This window comes from Sinohyriopsis cumingii, chromosome 10 (genome assembly GCF_028554795.1).
Source record: "Sinohyriopsis cumingii isolate HCF-2022 chromosome 10, ASM2855479v2, whole genome shotgun sequence".
Classification (NCBI taxonomy): Eukaryota; Metazoa; Mollusca; class Bivalvia; order Unionida; family Unionidae; genus Sinohyriopsis; species Sinohyriopsis cumingii.
This window is the reverse complement of record NC_142970.1, coordinates 59427501-59447149: the sequence shown is the minus strand read 5'-3', so window position 1 is coordinate 59447149 and position 19649 is coordinate 59427501. Positions and strand designations below refer to the sequence as shown.

The 19649-nt window shown below is 39.4% G+C and overlaps 1 protein-coding gene across 2 annotated transcripts in view; it reads left to right on the top strand.

The window, feature by feature from the left end:
* The first annotated feature begins 18627 nt into the window (after window positions 1-18627).
* Window positions 18628-19649, top strand: part of LOC149790209 (pleckstrin homology domain-containing family M member 2-like) — a 79555-nt gene continuing 78533 nt past the window's right edge. For both annotated transcript variants that reach the window (XM_089972215.1, XM_089972217.1), the window contains exon 1: window positions 18628-18745. The gene's annotated coding sequence lies outside the window, so the exon portion shown is untranslated. The remainder of the gene's footprint in view (window positions 18746-19649) is intronic.

Sequence of the window (19649 nt, the reverse complement as noted above, 5' to 3'; positions counted from 1 at the left end):
CCACTCTGAAAGATTTTAAGACCTTGATGAAAAGTCCAGCACCATCATCATCATTACCCCCACCACCACCACTACCATCCCCAAGGGTCACCAGAGATGCTACCCCACAAAGACCTGAGGAAGAAGAGATGCGCGAAGTGTTTCAAACACCGTCAGCAGCTCCCATTTCGAGTAAGATTGCAGCATCCTTGTTGACCCCGTCCCCCACACCCCAACGAGAAGAAATGAAAGCTTGGGTTAAAAAGATGATGTCCACGCCTCCTTCGACAGAAGTGAAAAAGAAAGAAGGGAAACCAGAAGCGAAAAAAGAAAAGAAAACCAAAGCCATTCCATTGCCACCTCCACCACCACCACTACCTTCTACTTCTACTCCCGTAGCCCATCGGACACGTAAATCCGTTTCCAAACCACCCTTTCGACCCACCCAAAGTAGCATCACCGAAGAGTGGGTGACTTATTAACACAGCAAAAAAAAATGGAAAAAGTCTTAGCTAGCATTTACTACGATCCCTCCCATCCTGCAGGTTACGCAGGAGTTCAAAAATTGTATCGTGCTGCCAAAACGCGACTGAAAAGTCTCCGTTTACCTCAAGTGCAACGACGGTTACAAGAACAAGCTACCTACACTTTACACAAACCCATTCGACGCAAGTTTGCCAGAAGTCGCACCCGAGTGGAAGGCATCGATCATCAATGGCAAGCCGATTTAGCCGATGTCTCTCATTTGGCCAGCTACAATCGTGGTTACAAATATTTGTTTTGTGTCATCGACGTCTTTTCCAAATTTGCCTGGGTCGTACCCTTGACTTCCAAATCCAGCAGCGAGTTAGTGCGAGCCCTGCAACGGGTGTTGAAACAAAGCGGTCGTCACCCTCTTCGATGGCAAACGGACAAAGGCACCGAATTTCTGAACCAAGCTTTCCAAAAAGAATTAAAGAAACGTGACATTCATTTTTTTACCACCGAGAATCCCGAAACCAAAGCCAGCATCGTGGAACGTTTTCAACGCACTTTGAAAGAACGCATGTGGAAATATTTTACGCATCACCACACTCTGAAGTACATCGACATCTTACCGCACCTGGTGCAAGCGTACAACCAATCTTACCATCGAAGCATCGGACGTGCCCCGCAAGACGTGACTCCCGACAACGAAGTGCTGGTGTTCGAGCGCCTGTTCGGTACGTCCCCGACGAGGGCTGTCCCCAAGAAAAGTGGAGAGTTGACCGTAGGAGATTGGGTGCGCATTGGCAAAACCAAACGCACTTTCGACAAAGGTTACTTACCTAACTGGACGACCGAATTGTTTCGCGTCACTGGACGAGTGCATGGCCGTCATCCTGCCGTCTATAAATTGGAAGACATGAACGGAGAAGTACTCAAAGGAACGTTTTATTTGCCCGAGTTACAACGTGTCACCAAAAAAGAAGACGACGTGTACGACATCGAAAGCATTCTCGAACGCAGAACCCGTAAAGTGGGCAAACGACGTGTCAAAGAAGTCAAAGTACGTTGGAAAGGATATCCACCCAGTTTCGATTCTTGGATCGACGCTTCGCAAGTCATCGACTATAAAAAGAAGAAGTGACCATCATGCCCTTTCACACATCAGACGCAGCTACGTCGACCAGTCCTTCTTCCCCTAGTTCTTCTGTGCAAGATTTACAAAAACAACCCTTGTGGGTGTGGTGTGGAGAACGTGTGCCTAAAACGCAAATCGTCTTTTTCTGCCAAATCTTCGTGGTGTATTGTGTCATCGGGGCAGCCATCGCCAATTTGAGTTTGCAACAAGGAGACAAACAATTGTGGACCATTTTATTGAGCAGTTGCATCGGTTACCTGCTTCCCAATCCCTCCCTGAAATTCTCCTCGAACGGGAACGTTGTGTCCAGTGCCAGTGCCAGTCACCACTCCAACAACAACCACAACCAGAACCCCATTTTGGACGGAGACACGCCTCTGACATCCACTAACCCCTCGGACAGCCACAGAACTCTGGAATTATGAGTCACCAAAACCAATTTTACTTAACCTTACCCAGTGACAGTTCCATGGAGGTGTTTCCCAACAACACGTTGTGCTGTTACACGGCCAAATTACCTCAAGCCATCCCCTTAGATCACGAAGCCCATTGGGAAGTGGCTTTAGTAGAAATGATTCACCCGACCCAAGTCCTCAATGTCCTTCCCAATCAAAATAAATTTGATGTGGAAGTTTATGACGAAGAACTGCAAAAGTGGATGAATGACAATAGCAAATATAAGTATAAAAACCCTAACAAAGTCAATCCAAAGTGGACCGACTATCAGTTGTTCATTCCCCCAGGTTATTATTTTAGTGGTCAACATTTGATCAACACCATAGCCACCAAGTTTAATGGCGTGTTTGGGGAAGCTTTTAAGAATACCAGGAACAAAACTGTCACCCTGGAATACCACAAAACAGCTCGTCGCTTCCTGATCAAATTTCCTGAGGGGGAAAAAATCATGGGTTTCTATTTTAATGATGAATTGTTTGACATGTTGGGTGGTGACATAAAGATGAGGAAGAAAACAGAACAAACACTAGCCCAAAAAACCGTCATTTACAGCAACGAGTCTTTTGGCCAGTATTTTCGTACCCCGGTAGAACTGAACCAAGGACTGAATTTGATGTTCGTGTATTCCGATGTGGTGGAATACAACGTGGTGGGACACACCTCCGTGCCGTTACTGCGTGTCATTCCTTTCAAAGTGGATTCTGCCGCAAACGCTGACGAGGAAGGTGGAAACACTTACCACGTCCACCGCGAATTTGTCCATCCTCACTATTTGCCGGTCAGCAAGTCGTATTTGGACACGGTCAACATTACTATAAAAGGAGATCTGGGACAAAATATTCCATTCACCAAAGGAAAAGTCACGGTGAAACTCCATTTTCGAAAACGGTTCTCTCACGACTCGTAAGCAAGTCATGTATCCAGTGTACCGAGGGGTGGCACGACAGCGAGGACACGGTTTAGGAGATATGTTAAAATCGGCCTTTCGTTCGGTGGCCCCGGTGTTGAAACCGATGGTGACACGCGGATTGCACGCCTTGAAAGATGCGGCACTGACGCAAGGCAAAGAATTTCTCCAAAATGTCATCATCGACAAACAAAACCCTAAAGAAGCCTTCATGAGGGCAGGCAAAAATGTCTTGCTGCAAACGGGTAAAGACATTTTGGGCCGACGAGACACACCTATAAATGCCCTGCACGCTACCGAGTCAGGCATTCAGCAAGGACAAGGCAGAAAGAGACGACGAAGAAAACACCCTTTCACCAGACTTCAAGCGAGAAAGGCCAAGAAAACAAGAACCGTTCGAGACTTAGACGTTTTCGATTATTGAGAAAAGAGACAAAATGATGCACCGAGAGTCTTGCGCTTGTTCCAAGACGGAACTGGATATGTTTGCCATGCCCCCCACCATGATGACGATGCAAGAATCCCAGTGGGTGGAATTTCACCCCGTCTCCTCATTGACCGATTCTGCTCCCATCGAGTTCGAAATCAAAGGACAGCCCGAAGATTACATCGATCTGAATAGCAGTTACCTGTACTTGAAAGTCAAAGTAACCGAAGCGAACAACGATGCCATAGACAATGATGATGTAGTAGCTCCCGTCAACAATTTCATGCATTCCTTGTTTAGCGAAGTGGACTTGTACTTGAATAACAAACTGGTCAGCAGCAGCATGGATACTTACCCTTACCGAGCGTACCTGGAAAATCTCTTGACGTACGGAAAAGAAGCCAAGAACACTCATCTGGATGCTTGCGTGGTATGGAAACCTGACAAAGCGACTAAGTTCAACGGCGTTGTACTTGCTGGGGATGCTTCAAATCCAACGGGATTTGTAGAACGACGAGCGAAAACTCATCTAAGTCGTAGTTTAGAACTGATGGATCACTTGCATTTGGACATGTGGTTACAAGAAAAGTATTTGCTGAACGGGGTGGATGTCCGCCTGAGACTGAATCGCAGTAGTGCCGCTTTCCATTTGATGGCTGCAGAAAATTCCACTTACAAAACCTTCATCCAAGAAGCCAGACTCTACGTGCGTCGCGTAGAAGTGTTACCTAAAGTAGGTAACGACATCAGTCAGACGTTGAGCAGAACAACCGCCAAGTATCCCATACGACGCGTGGAAGTGAAAACGTTCACCATTGCCTCTGGACTCCGATCCAAGATCGAAGATCATCTGTTCCAAGGACAGTTACCCAAACGTTTGATTGTTGGTATCGTCAAGAATTCAGCTTTCAACGGAGCCTACCACGAAAATCCTTTCAACTTTCATCATTACAAAGTGTCCAAGATCGAAGTCAGTCGCGACGGCAAGACCTTGTGTACCCGACCTTTCGAACCTGTCTTTAATACCGCCGAAAGGACTAAGTCAAATTACTTGAGATCGTACTTGTCCCTGTACCAAGCCACCGGACAGTTAGGAACCAACACCAGTCACGGCATTACGTACGACGATTATGACGGAGGCTACGCTTTGTGGGCTTTCGATTTCACTCCTGACCAGGGCAGCGACGAGGGACATTTCCACCCTATAAAATCCGGCCAGATTCGTGTGGAACTTCAGTTTGCGACTGATCTACCAGACACGGTGAACGTCATCCTGTATGCAGAATTCGATAATACCATAGAAATCAACAGTTTGAGAGAAGTCATTCTAGATTATTAGAAGCCATGGAAGACTGTTGTCCCTCTTTACCTAGTGGAGAAACTTTGGACATGGAATGTGAGGAGACTGTGGAAGGAGAATCCCAAGACAAAGACGAAGAAGTTGTCATGATGAAGTCAAGATGGCCAGAACAAGAAGCCCATTTAGTCTCCTGTTTTGCCAAACACTTGGTCGACAAAATGACGGAATTGATCAAGAAAAATTGTTATGGATGTCAAAACGATCATCCCAGTCAAATTCAACACGATAAATGCCTGATGTTAAGTCAAGAAGAAAAATTGGACGAGTATCTGGACGAAGCTTGGAGTCTCATCTCGAACAAAGACGTGTTGCACCAGTGGTATAAAGACTTGCGTGAACATTCTTGTCCACCATTAACCACTCAAGAGATCCATCGTATCGAAGCTCTCCTGAATCAGAGTGAGGAAACAGAACGAATAACCGTTTATTCCTCAGACATTTTCAAGCAAAAAGTCAGGATCGAATTGACAACGTATTATTACCTGTGAAGAAGAAAAAAACAAACACAAAACAATGGATACCTGGGAACTTTATTACCTTTTGAACCACAGTTCGTATACGTCTTCTTGGAATCCCGTCGTCTGTGCTAAAGATGAACTCCCTCATCGCAAACCTAAAGACCATCAAGCTTACGTGATCAACACGGACGATAGTCATCTCCCAGGAACCCACTGGGTAGCCGTTTACTTTCCTCAAGAAGGATGTGTGGAATATTTCGATTCGTACGGATTGCCCCCTTTGGAAGACGATATCATCGACTTTATGAGAAGAAATGCTCAGACCACCCGATTCAATAATGTGAAATTACAAGGCACAGATTCCTTGGTGTGTGGACAGTACTGTGTGTATTTTCTGCATCATCGCAGCCTGGGCTATTCCTTAGAACATTTAGTGACTCATTTCGATCCTCGTTCTTCTGCTAGAAACGATGTGAAAGTAGATCGATGGTTCTGTGACCATTATGCTTATCTTTTGTCTCAAGCTAGGAAACGTAGTGTCCATCAATGGCCTAATGATTTCCAACAGTGGAAATCACAATTTCATTCACAACGTTGTCAGCCCTGTTTAAAGTAGATTGTATTTGAAAAAAAATTGTTTGATGTTATAGTGTTGGATTATTGTTAAAAATGTTGTTGTTAGTTAGTGTTAAGTGATTTTTGAATAAAAAAATGTTGTGTTTTGAAAAAAATGCCTTTGTCTTTTGTTTAGCTATAAGAATGTTGGATTGATGCTCTTTCATTTCTTACTATCCCTCTCATGAACGTTGCGGCTCGAAAACCGTGTGGGGGATGTTTTCCTTCACGTCCGCGCTTTAACTTTAAGAACCGGGTTGTTCCCAGTCTAGCCATCCATTGTCGACTCATCCTCCTAAGAAGATGTGCTCCAAACTAGCTAAGCTCAACGAAGCCTACGTGAATTTGCATAGGGTCAGACACAGTCTGATACCGAAACCAGAAGAAATAGAGAATGTGAGAATGTTAAAAATCACTGAAGACCTGATAGAAGAGCTCTTCAGAGAAGAAATGAACAGGGAGAAAGAAGAATGGACAGAGAAGTACAGACTTCAGAGACAGCAGCAACAGCAGCAACAGCAGCAACAACAGCAACAGCAGCAACCTGAAGCTGACAGAGGCTTTGTCGATTGTCGTATCGACACCAAAGAATTCTTCTTCTCTTTCCGAAGAAGCAGACCTATCGCCAGAAAGTCTATCCTCAGAGGACATCGCATTCTTAGAAACTAAAAAGAATGCCATAACAAAAAACAAAAAAACAGCCCTTTTCAGGGCTACCAATACTCTAGAAAAGAAATAACGATCGATTTGCCAATGTGTGAAGGTAGAGTAGTGTGAAAATAAACACTAACTCTTTTTTTTAACAAATATTTTAGGGTATGTGTTTGTGTGATTGTGTTTGTAAGTGATAAAGTAGGTTGGTGTGGATAGTAGATTAAAATGATGTTTGTTTTTTTGGGCTGTTTGAGGTGTATATTTGGGGTTAGATTGGATTGCTTTGCGTATGTGGATAGTCTATTGAAGTGATGGGTAGCATAAAAAAAGTGAGCGAGTGTTTCTTTTAGGTCCGCGCGTTGTTGTTTTTTTTTGGTCATGATCTAGGTAAGATGAATTTTATGTTATTAGGGGGATGTTTTCCTTCACGTCCGCGCTTTCAGTATAAATTGAAACTCGTTCGGCAGTCCAGCTACCCTTGTTGATTGATCAACACCAAAAATGAACACGAGACTGGAGAAACTGTTGGAACTTCATGTGCATCTGGAATATGCCAGGCGCATATTAAATGAACTGGCCGCTGAAGCCATTGTCGAGGAGGGAAGGATAAGAGAGGAGGAAAGAAGAAAAAAAGAAGAGGAGGAGAGAAGATATAAAGAAGAGGAGGAGGAAAAGGAGAGAAGAAAAAATTTCAGAATCCCAGAGAGTGAAAATTGGGATTCTGAAGCGACATATCCTGCCTCTGCTCTCTCCCCCCAAAAGGTAAAAAGTAACTGGGGGATAAGATGTGTATGTGGTGCCAGGCCTGGAAGGTGCCACCATTAACCAGGTGTCCATGAAGTTCCAAACAAAACAGCCCTTTTCAGGGCTACCCAATACTCTAGAAAAGAAATAACTATTAATTTGCCAATGTGTGTAGGTAGAGTAGTGTGAAAATAAACACTAACTCTTTCTTAAGATATTGTGAGGGTATGTGTTTGTGTGTTTGTGTGTTTGTGTTTGTAAGAGCTCAGGTATGTTTGTGTGAATAGTAGATTATGGGTTTCTTAGCAAATGTGGAGAGTATAGTTAGGGTTATATTATATGAAATGAGAAAGTAGGGGGATGTTTTCCTTCACGTCCGCGCGTTGTTGGGTCATGATCTAGGTAAGATCCATTTTATGTTTTAGGGGGATGTTTTCCTTCACGTTCGCGCTTTTCGTATAAGAACCCACAGTATTAGTTGTTCAAACCATTCTGCAAAGAATACAAAGAAGATGGCGTCAAACCAAATGGACAAAATACAAACCTTGCAAGACGTTTTAGACAACTTAGGAATAATGGAACAGATGTTAATAAGACTCGTTGAAGACCATTATTCCTATAGTCCCCATCGTGTAAAGATGGAAATTAACAATTTAAGAAAAGCAAAGGACAAGATTAGTGGTGTGATGAAGGAAATAAAGGAGGAGAAGGAGGATGAAGAGGAAAAGATAAGAATAAGAACATGGAACGAAAAAATTGAAAAAGAAGAGGAAAATGAGAAGAGGAAGAAAGAAGAAGAGGAGGAAGAGAAGAAAGAAGAGGAGGAGAAAAAAAAAGAAGAGAAAGAGTGTTGGAGATAAAATAAGAAGTTGGTGGAGGAAAAGAAGAAATTAGAAGCAGAAGAAAACCCAAAGGCCCTTTTCAGGGCCCCCATATATCTCGAAAAGAGATAGCCTTTGAATTGCCTACCCCTTTTTTTAAAAAAATTTAAAAAAAAAATCCCATGTTAAATTCCCCTTGTCCCTAAACAAGCCCAAACTCTATTCCCCATGTTAAATTCCCCTTGTCCGTAGAGTGACCCACGATTTATTCCCATGTTAAATTCCCCTTGTCCGTAGAGTGACCCACGATTTATTCCCATGTTAAATCCCCTTGTCCGTACAGTGCCCCACGATTTTTCTCCATGTTAAATTTCCATTGTCCGTAGAGTGCCCCAGGGGTGTTTTTAATGCTAATTCCCATTGTCCGTAGGGTGCCCCCATTCACTACTTTTGGGTTCTAGTTGGTCTGGGCTTCAAACAGTCATGTAGACTGCTTACATTAGAAATTCTAATGTTTTAAATCCTAATTTTGATCGAGTAATACCGTATGTATCGACAATACGGTAGATGATATCAGTTTTACTTTTTTGAAATTATAATAATAAATTCATTTACTACCCTTTATCCTATTCAACGCGTCATATTTTTCGGTGCATCTCCTTCAGATGACGCCATGATTATTTACATTTGTTACGCATAACAAGCACTAGCGCCCTTTTCTTGCCTCGTCGCTGAAGAGCATCAAAATGACGTAATATGACAGCCATTCAAAAGCAGTTCCAGATAGGGGAATCCAGGGTTGTTTGAGACGCCAGAGGAACTCAAACAGTACGTCTTAGCCCAAACCATCCGTTATTTATCGCTTTTAGGTATCACATATGGCCAAATCCTGTATTTGCTCCAAAGCCACAGGAATATGCTCGAAGTCTTCCGATATTTTGTGTACAAGGAAAAAGTGCGGAGTTGACTTCCGTTTGTACTGAGTATGAGATCGGGAAATTTGAATTTTCATAGTATAATTCTCCTTGCGTAAGACAGATTCAAGAAGTTCCGACTAAAGGTTTTTGTTTTGGCGCCCTCGATGAACTTAGACATTGGTACTCTTTCCCAAGAAAAAGAATTCACGTCCGTCAAATTGGGAGCCCCTTAAAGCATGGCGCCCTAGACGACAGCGTTATTTGTATATGCCTGTTCGATAACGGCTGTTACGTCCGTTGACTTATTAAATCCCCCTAATTTTCCCATGATGCAACGCTCTTCCGGAGAGGAAATATATATGATGTGATGGAGGCCAACAAAGCGCAGAATTAAATCTATCCAACAGTATATAATGAGTGTATGTATCTTATTAATCACGCTGTAAAGGGGCTCTCTCGGTAGACTACCTTAGGTTGGGGTGGGGTGCTCCCAGTATTATCTTTAATTATTACATAAGACCTACCCTGGCTCGTTTTTGTTAGAAATTGAAGTAGTGATAGAGATGCGAAGCTTCGAGCCCCCAGTCACCGATGCCGACAGTTAAGTTACTGAATACACAAAAGGTGAAATTCACATAAACAACAAATTTAATGTCATTCCATTATAGATAATCCTTTCTCAAATGAAATTCAATATTCAAAACCCTATCACTCGTCTTTCACTCGACCAAGTGACGGCCTATTTCAACATCTGACTTAGTGTGATAGATTTTCCTCCTGTCCTGTGTTTCTACTCATCTCTTGATATGTAGTATTTCTTGACTGGTACCCAGTACACCTTCAGTCCAACAACCACGTCCTTCAACCTTCCACTTCCTCCACTTCCGTTCTCGCCTTATCTTGTCTCCAAGAGACTCTGGACCAACTGTACCAGGGTATTTACCTTCTCTGTCTCCTACAGTTCCACCGGTTCCTAATAGCTTCCTGCCCGAACACACATGAGGACATTAGTACATTCCTCTAGCTATCTAGCCAAACACTAAATAACAATATATCATCAGATAAGCCATTACCTTCTTTGGTTACGCATTCGTGCACATCGAAATACCCATACTCTCTGGTATGGTAAACACGGTATCAACTACATATCATGCATATATCAATAGATTTCATCACTTCGGTATATATAGATTCTCAATCTTATTATACAGAATAATATCACGTAATCAGACGCATTTCTGTATATTACACTTCTACAAAGTGTACACAGATATCCAAATATCCATGCGCTGATATATCCTTACACATTATACTCCTAGAAGTATACACAAATAGTCAAATACTCATATTAACTAATGTTGCACACTGCAACTATTATACAAAGTTATAATTCAATTCAACATTTGCAAATCTAGAATATCACATAACTAATTGCACTAGGTTACTATGAATTAACCAAATAGCGAATTACAATATTAATTCTTTACATAAACATTGCTCATATCGCAAAATATGTATGTAGATCAAACACTACAAAGGAATCAAACCCTACAAATGGTAATTCTACGTACTAACGATTCTAGTAATGAAGTATACATACTGCACATAATTAAAGTACAATTACCTTGCCGTAATAGATTGCGACAATCGAGCAACTAAGTCACTTACCTTTCGGAAGCTTTTGTAATTCCCAGAATAACAATGTTTCCCGCCAATTTCAAATGACGTCGGAGTAGCTTAGAACTTCCTTATGTAATTCCCGCAAGATGGTTTAGCGACTACTGACGTTTAGTTCCAAAACACTAGATTTAAACTTGCGATTCCAATGGTGGCCACGCCTTGCTCAATTCCGAGTGGATGTCGATTAACCCATGGTCTACATAATTAGCAGACATTCCCCCTCCCGACAGTCTGTCAAGGGTGGATTTACGACCCTCACTTGATGTTCTTTTGAGTCAACACCGGCAATTCCTGCCACTTACATGTGAATCGCACGCCGCCGAATAAGGCGCCAGTAACAAGTTCCTATAGCCATGTTATACACAACTGGCTTCCCCTCCGTCTTTTTGATGTCGGCGTACACTCGCAATATTTATGAAGCGACTAATTAGCCTCACGGTCTAGCATATACATGTTGAAATCTGGCTATTGTTCCTTACTTATAACGTGACACACGCCTTTATCTGATATCAATTTATAAGGTTCTCATCAGTCTAAATCGATATATTCCAATACAAATGTGTTAAAATGCAAGATAATTTTAAAAAAATATTTTTAATCAGTATCGCATGCGAATTTACCGATTTTCATATCCTTGCAACGTGCCTCAACCCATGCCATTTTGCGAAGGTATCACACATTTCTAAGTTAATACAATAAATGTGAAGCATATAATTCAAGCTAAACAAAAGTATATAAAATGTGTTGATGTGTTATTAATTCCTTCTTCATTTGTTTGTCCGTTCGCCTAATGCTTTCCTATACGAACGTTACCGATCTTCATATCCTTGCTACATGCCGCAACCCACGCCGTTTTGCGATGGTGCCGCATATTTCAATGCTAATACTATAGATGCGAAACATAGAGTCCAAGCTATACAAAAGTATATAATCTGTGTATGTTTCTTATTAAGTACGTCATCATTTCTCTGTCCGTTCTCCTAATGCATTCATACACGAACGTTATTTCTCTAGGCAGAAAAGTCGAACCAATTGTACACAACCACCGACTTGGACAAATATGATATCAATTGGTAAGTTTCTCGTCACTCTGAAATCATCTGTGTCGATAGAAATTTGTATAAATGCCAAATAAAATGAAAAGTTTGTATTTTTTTTTTATAGTTGGTATCGCTTGCGAATTTACCGATTTTCATATCAAGGCTAAGTGCACCTACCCATGCCGTTTTGTGATGTTACCACATATTATGATGATAACACGAAAGATGTGAAGCATATATTTCAAACTATGCAACAGTTTATAATATGTGTAGGTATCTTATTAAATACGTCTTCATCTGTCCGTCCGTGCGACTAACGCATTCATATACAAACATTTTCCGTATAGGCAAATAAGTCATACCAGTCTTATACAACCACCGATTATTTGGTATCAATTTATGTGTTCCACATCATTTTAGATCAATCTATGCCAATAGCAATGCGTTAAAATGCAAAAATAAAAAAGTTGCTATTTTTTACTAAGTATCGCTTAGGGTTAGCGACTAGCTAGTTGATGCACCCATAACGGGGATATTGTTCGCTGGAAAGAGGGATTGTAAATTCACGCAAAGGTTTCTGATTTCAATGCACAGGTGCTCGACTCGAGCTTGATATTGAACGAAATAAAACGATAATCTGAAGGGAAAAACAATCATACAGAGTGACAAAAATACCTTAGATTGACCCCATGACCCGTTCTGCCATAGGACCTTCTCTATCCTACTATATAAGAGAGACGGTACGTAACTTCCAAATATCTGGTTCCACCCATTATCCTCGATTTAATTCTGCTCTTTCCGCCTTTAAAGGCACACGACCATACTATATGTCTTGTTTTACTTCTGTGATATTTTTCTATTAATCAAGCCATCATTGACTTTACTGCGTTGTACCAAACTGAAGTTACAAGTTCTGAAACATGCGATTTTCGCAAATTTTGACTGCTGGGACAAGTCCGAGCTCATGTGACAACCGGTGATAAGAGCTACGTGTACCATGTGTTACGTGTTTAGGCTCCAATAAACAGTAACACAGAAAGAGTGAAAACAATAAGCTTTTAAAATTTAACAAACAAAAATTATTTTCCTGTAAAAATTCTGTAAAAATGAAAAAAGAGAACAACTTACGGTTTCAAGAATCAAATCCAAAAAATAATCTAAGAATTATCCACGAATTAAATTGCACAAATCCCAGTAATAAATGTTCTAATAATTTCTTGTTCAAATGCTGATGTAGTCAGTACTGTGCTTATCTACAGTTTCTTGTAGAAATACAAATAATGGCACTCCGGTCTTGGAAATACAAATTAAATTTGTAAGCAATGTCTTTCCAAAATTTCTATGTGAGCACTCCTCAAAATATTTCCAGAGAATAAACAATTAATTTTTTTGAAATCCAACTAATCTGAAGAAAATTATCACTCAAGATCTGGCTACAACAAAATAACTTGACATCAGTATAAAAAGCCCAAAACTGAGATCTCTCTCTCTAAAACAAAGGTTATATTGTATTATAAGACGCAGTTTCGAAATTCCCCCAAGTTGCGAAATCAGAAGGGGGTCACGTGATCATGTTTATATCATGTACACAGAATATGGCTTTGATTATACCAATAATTGTCTCTAAAAAAAAAGAAAAAAAGTTATTTACATCTTAAACCTAAAGCCCCATCATGACCTTGATAACAACCAATCATTTTAAAATAAAAATAGAACGTTGATTACTAATTCTGAATCAAGGTCAGCATCCAGGCCAACACCTGGTGTTTATGAAAATAATGATTCAGGTCAACGAATTTTCTGGAAAAATATCATCTCCATTGAATAAATTTACATTATAATAACATATAACAGAATAAAACTTTTAAAACTAGCAAACAATTAAAGTAAAATAAATATGATTTAAATCAGATATACGTAACACATGTGTGCGGCTCTACGATACATCCCTTCTTTAATTACAGAGCAGTGGTAGATGCAAAAGTAAGTTTTCACTTACCATTAACTCGATTCAACTTTAAGAATCCTGTTCCATGGAAGAAGTAGACATTGTCTTCTTCACTGCACACATCCTAAACAAGCGACTCGATTTTCAAAACAGGTAAACTATGCGGCACACACCTCAACGCCGGAATACGATTGATTCAAACGGTTATACTTAAATAACATCCATGCATCGGAGAACCTTTTCACGATATAGACTATTTGTACATACGCAAAAATAGGTAATAACATGATCGCGTCATGTTAGGAATCGTTTTAATGTTTTAAATTACTGAGTTAATACAATAAGGTAAAACCTTTTTGAGCCAATCATATTTCGCCATTGACGTGTGTGCCGTAAAGTTTACCTGTTTTGAAAATAGAGTCTCTTGTTTACGATGTGTGCAGTGGGGGTAATCTAAGGTAGTTTTGTCACTCTGCCTGATTTTTTTCTGTTCCTTCAGATTATTGTTTTTGTTGTTTTATTCTCTCAATATCAAAGCTCGCGTCGAGCACCTGTGTTTCAATGTACCAAAGAGATCTTCAAGGGAGCCTATTTTTCAGGGGCGGTAACAACCCTTATCGAATAGGCCTATAGGTCCTGCATGGTTTCAAGTGAGTATATGCATCTTTTATCCGTTCATTTGCATGTTTCAGTTAAATGTTTTTAAATAATTAAAAATACTTTATATTAATTTTATGAAATATAAATATGTTGAATTTTGTATAAAAACGATAGACTGTCAGTATTTCCCCTCTTGATTCCTAAGAGTAGTTAACCCGTTTTTTTTTTTTTTATTGGTTAATTCTATCGAGTTCTCTGCTCATAGGTGTAGGTCACCTTTTATTCATACAGCAATAACTGTTTATGCTTCTCATTTCTACAGTTAAGCCCCCTCCCAGTATGTAAAATGAGGCCTTCTACATACAACATTAAGTATATTGCAGAATTCGATTATGTGATCGCCAAAGGAGTTGCTCAACAAAGAAGTTGGATACAGAAGAAAAACATCTGAATCTCTCAGTGTGCCTGGAACGTCGGAGTTTATACGAAAGAGAATTGTTCTTCGTAGATGGCGACAAAATGCACACACTTTTCACATGGATGCTAAATGCCTCCTCGTTTGCATACAGAAAAAAATGGAGATTATTCAACATATACGGAAACGTGAAAAAATTCCAAGCAACATTTATGTCGCGAGCTGATTGAATGAAGTGATACAAATGGCATAAAAAAAAATATAACCAATTAAATTGTCTAGAATATTAGAAGAAAAAAGTGTTTTCCAGATGTATTATTGTTTTTTTATGTTTTGGTATACTCTATTACAATTAACTTATTGAAGTATATCATATACCAGGACTTTAATGACCGGTCACATTCGGTACCTTATTAAAATATATCGTATACCAGGACTTTAATCTCCATCATATTCAGAAGGATACAGTTTTTTAATTGGATACAATCTGAGATAATTTGAAATACATGTCAAAGAATTTCGTATTGTCACTGACATCAATTCATAAAAGAAAACTTTTTTGTTTAGAAAGTGCGTCTTTTATATTTACTCTTATATAGCAACCTCTTTCTTTTTTTTCAGATATCTCAAATAATTATAAATAGAAGTCGAGAGAGAACGTCATGAATATGACAGTGAGTCTCTTTTAAAAGCTAGACATTCAGTCCTCAAGGGGTCACTATACATTACAAGTTATATGGTATTTAATGAGAATGCAGAGATGAAAACTTTATAATAGAACCTACCCAAGTTGTCTACTAAATCAATTTATACTGTTTCGCCAAAGTTTAAAAGAAATATAGGTGAAATGGATAAAATATACTTTGCCCAAATATATATACCATTGGATGTAAGAAAACAGCAAAATGAAGTAATTTGAAAACAAAATGGATTCCATTTTATTGCTCATTTGGTTAATATATTGACTGACGTAGTGCGGCATTGTGGCCTGTATGATATTATGAAAATTTGAATAATCCATTTTGCTTTATGCATTGTTAATTATTACTAATAATTATTAACTGACACCGTTAAGACTACACCATAAATATTAAAACAGATTATCTGATGTTTAAAACTGATCTTAATTTAGTTTCATATCCTAGACGAGCAAATATTCATATATGATAGCTAATGTACCTTAGTTAATTAACATGTAAATGGATGAACATAATCTGTTAAACGTATTGAAACCACATATGTATTTTTTGGGGGGGGTGGGTGGGTGGGTGAATAGTCACTTTAAAGCTTATCATTCAGTCCTCAAGGTATCACTATAAATTAGGAAGGTAGCAAACTCTGGCCAATTAAATAGTATCCCATAATACGAACCCTAATCCTAAGCAAAATATTCCAAATACAAATCCTATTCAAAAATGGTGTCCCTTGTAAAGACTGGTGGGGGATGGTGTTAAGAACGCACAGCCAGAACTCTCCATTCGGGGGCTTGAAAAGCTGGTCACACAACGGGCAACGATGGTTAATCGCCATAAGATCGTCTCAATATTTCCATGATTTGGACGGCATGTTAGGTTCATCTGGACTAAAAGATCTCCCAGAGTGCAACTGGAACTGCGACAATGTGGCAAACAGTTTCAGCTTGGCTCGGTGAAAGCGATAGCAGAGAAAGGCGCAAGAAATGTAATCACTCAAACAGCAACAGTAAAAACCATGAAACGATTATGGCATATTACAATTTAGCAGGAAACAAGAGGCTTTCCTTGCGAATAAAAGACAAGCTTTTTAATACATGTGCAGTACATGTAGGGTCACAATGGAATTTCAGTACAACGGATGGGTGACAGATATCATTGAGGAGAAATGGTTTGAAGAAGTTTTCCTTAAGCAGTGGGGCTAAAAGAGACCCCAACCATTTATACTGGATTGCCATTCCTCTCAGGAGTCACTCACGGTGAGAGAGCTCGAGGAAAATGCCATGTTTGCTACCCGATACCGCTGATTATTTGCAGCCCTTTAACCGAACGGAATTGGGTCAATGTAACCACTACAGCAACGGAACTTGTTCCTGTAAGCTAGAGGAGAATCCAAAGAGCTTGATCACAAAATGATCCATTTTGGGGCTTATCAACCAGGCATGTGACAAAAGTGTCTTATCTTAAGAATGATTTTAAAGCTTTTCGGGCTTTTTCCCTTTCCGTCCCACGGCCGTCCATGATGAAACGTTCTACCATTGTTTCGCTGCAGTTGCTTACGGAACTCAGACACTCGCTTCATTGTCAACAGTGCAAACAACTGCTGGTACTAAAAGCGTGGATTTCGTGTTTTTGGTCAAGCTATGGTGGCTCTACCATGGACTGTAAATAATTTTAAAAAACCAGAATTAATTTATGTTATGTTATATAGTTAGTTTGGTTAGAAATAAAGACTGTTACTGTTGTGGATTCTCGTGTACTACTTAAACATACCGATGATGGTGATATCCTATTAAAAGCCACTGTTAACAGCTAGGGCATCGCAGCCTGTCCAGCTGTCCAACTACCGCAGTGTCCGAAATGCCATCTATCATGCCTAATCCAGCAAGCAGCAAGACGAAACAGTAGGCCAGAACAGCTTCGAAAAGGCTGTGAAAGTATTACTTCAGAGCCGTACTAACAAAGGAGAACCCTTTAACAGCCATGAGCAGTGAAATGATACAGACTATGGATGTGTGACTGTCTGATAGCTGAGAAACTACCGTTGTTTGAAGGAAGGAAGAAACAAGGGAGTGAAAAATTAAACAGAAATTAAACAAATTATATTTTAAATAAAGAAAATATATTCAGATAGTCTCAGATCGTTGCATTTGTTTGTTTTGTTTTTTGCGCCAAATGATATATTGGATAAATTAATCAGAATTATTGTCATAGCTAAATTTAAATAGAGCTGTATTTTGTTTCTTTAGTCCATAGTTCAAATTGAGCTGTCTTTTGATGCTTTAATCGATAATTCAAATTAGCTATCTTTTTTATTTAATCCATAATTCAAAATTAATCTGTCCTCTTATGATTTGATTCATAATTCAAACTGAGCTGACTTTTGAGGCCGGTCTTAGATTCAGTAATCCCAAAAATCAAACTGAGCGTTATTTGATGCTTTAACCGTAACTTCATTTGCATTAAGGATATTATTAAGAAATGTTGAGTTTGTTTTATAGGTAAGAAAAATAATAATTTAATTTAAAGATTCTAGTTACATGGAAATGCGAATCGTACATGATTTCATATTTCTGCTTGAATTGAAAATTAATCAAGCATATTGCAATCGACCTATACACGCACACACACGGTAAGAAAATGATAAAAGCCTCTCTCCCCCGCTCTCTGTCTGTCTGTCTGTCTGTCTGTCTCTTTCTTGGAAGAGTATCAGACTCTTAATCCAATGTCGAATGTTTGATACCCGCCCAAGCTAGCCCCGGTTTATTCATGGGCAAATAAAGCTTTATTCTCATTACCACGGTTTAGTCTTCACATGTTAATGTACACTTAACAGTCTCATCTCTCTCTCTCTCTCTCTCTCTCTCTCTCTCTCTCTCTCTCTCTCTCTCATTAAACATTATTTCAGAGTTTTTAGTCAGGAGTAATATATCCTGCAATCCTTTGCTTCTTCTTCTTCTTCATCATCGCTATAATTATTCTTATCTCCACCAGTGAAATAATCATTACCATCTACGTCGTCATCACTACCACCGCCGACTTTGATTGTTGCTATCGTTGTACAGTAGCAGTAATATTATTATTATTGTTGTTGTTGTTGTTGGACATCTTCGAATTTACCCATACACTTTCTGGAAGTTCCCCCATATCAGTTGAAACATGTCGTACAGATGTCCGAATTTACCCGTTTTGTTTACAGTATTGGAAATTTATGTTTTGAACGAAAGCCCCAATTAGAATGACAGAAATCTAAATTGAAAGTAGCAAGCATCACAGTTACTTAGACGCTTAATATAACATCGCTTCAACATCGAGCATCTGCAATTCTAGATAGGAACATTCATTTTGAACAGTTGCGAGAATTATCTGTAATACCCCGAGTTGAGACTATAGCAAAGTATAAATATCGCGCCCCTGCTCCAGTTTCAGGTAAGTTCAAGATATCTGAGGCAATATTATCAAACTTGTTTTAAATATACTGCATGCATACAGATCAACTGAGGGTGTTTTATGTTTTATTCGTTCATACCGTTTACACTATTTAGCAGTAAAGCTGAGTGAGACGACTTAGTTTCGTTAGGACATGTATTCGTACTTATTTTCTTAGATATTTTTTTTACCAAAGATATTTACATGTTCTGATAACAGAATTTTCCAAAACGTTTCTCAAAACCAGCGTGCAGAATACTGTGATAACCTCAATGTTTCGTTCTCGTTCTTGTGTCTGTACGTCCGTCATATAAACTAGTCGAATATATTTTGATTAAATCTAGTGGAGTGTTTCCTCACTGGTATAAACTAGTACAACAAGTGTTTTGATTTTAGCTCTGAATACCCATAGTTCCTAGGAACGTTGTCAAAATAACATACATATAAGCCTGCAAATAATGCCACCGAAATGTTTTCCAGATTGATATTTGTTTTGTTTAAACAACCAGAACATCATCTCAGACACGCGAAAATGCCAATTCAGACATGTTACCGACCTGGATACCTGGGTCGGTCCATCTGTCCATACCCTTCCCGCTAAAAGGGATTCATAACTTTGAAACCTATAGAGGCTTCCTCCCGTAACCATGCATACACTTACTAGGCTTGAAAAGACGAATTTTGATAGTTAGCTACCATATCTATTATTCATCTAGCCACCTCCGGTAATGTTCACTGAATCATAGGTATGAACTAATAATAAGGTCCTCACCCTATAACCACACGTACACGAATTGGCCAGAGAACCTTCACCCCTTGCTCTAGTCCCCACCCCTGCCATGGATTTAGTTCCTGGCTTTTAAAGCATATATATATATATATATATATATATATATATATATAT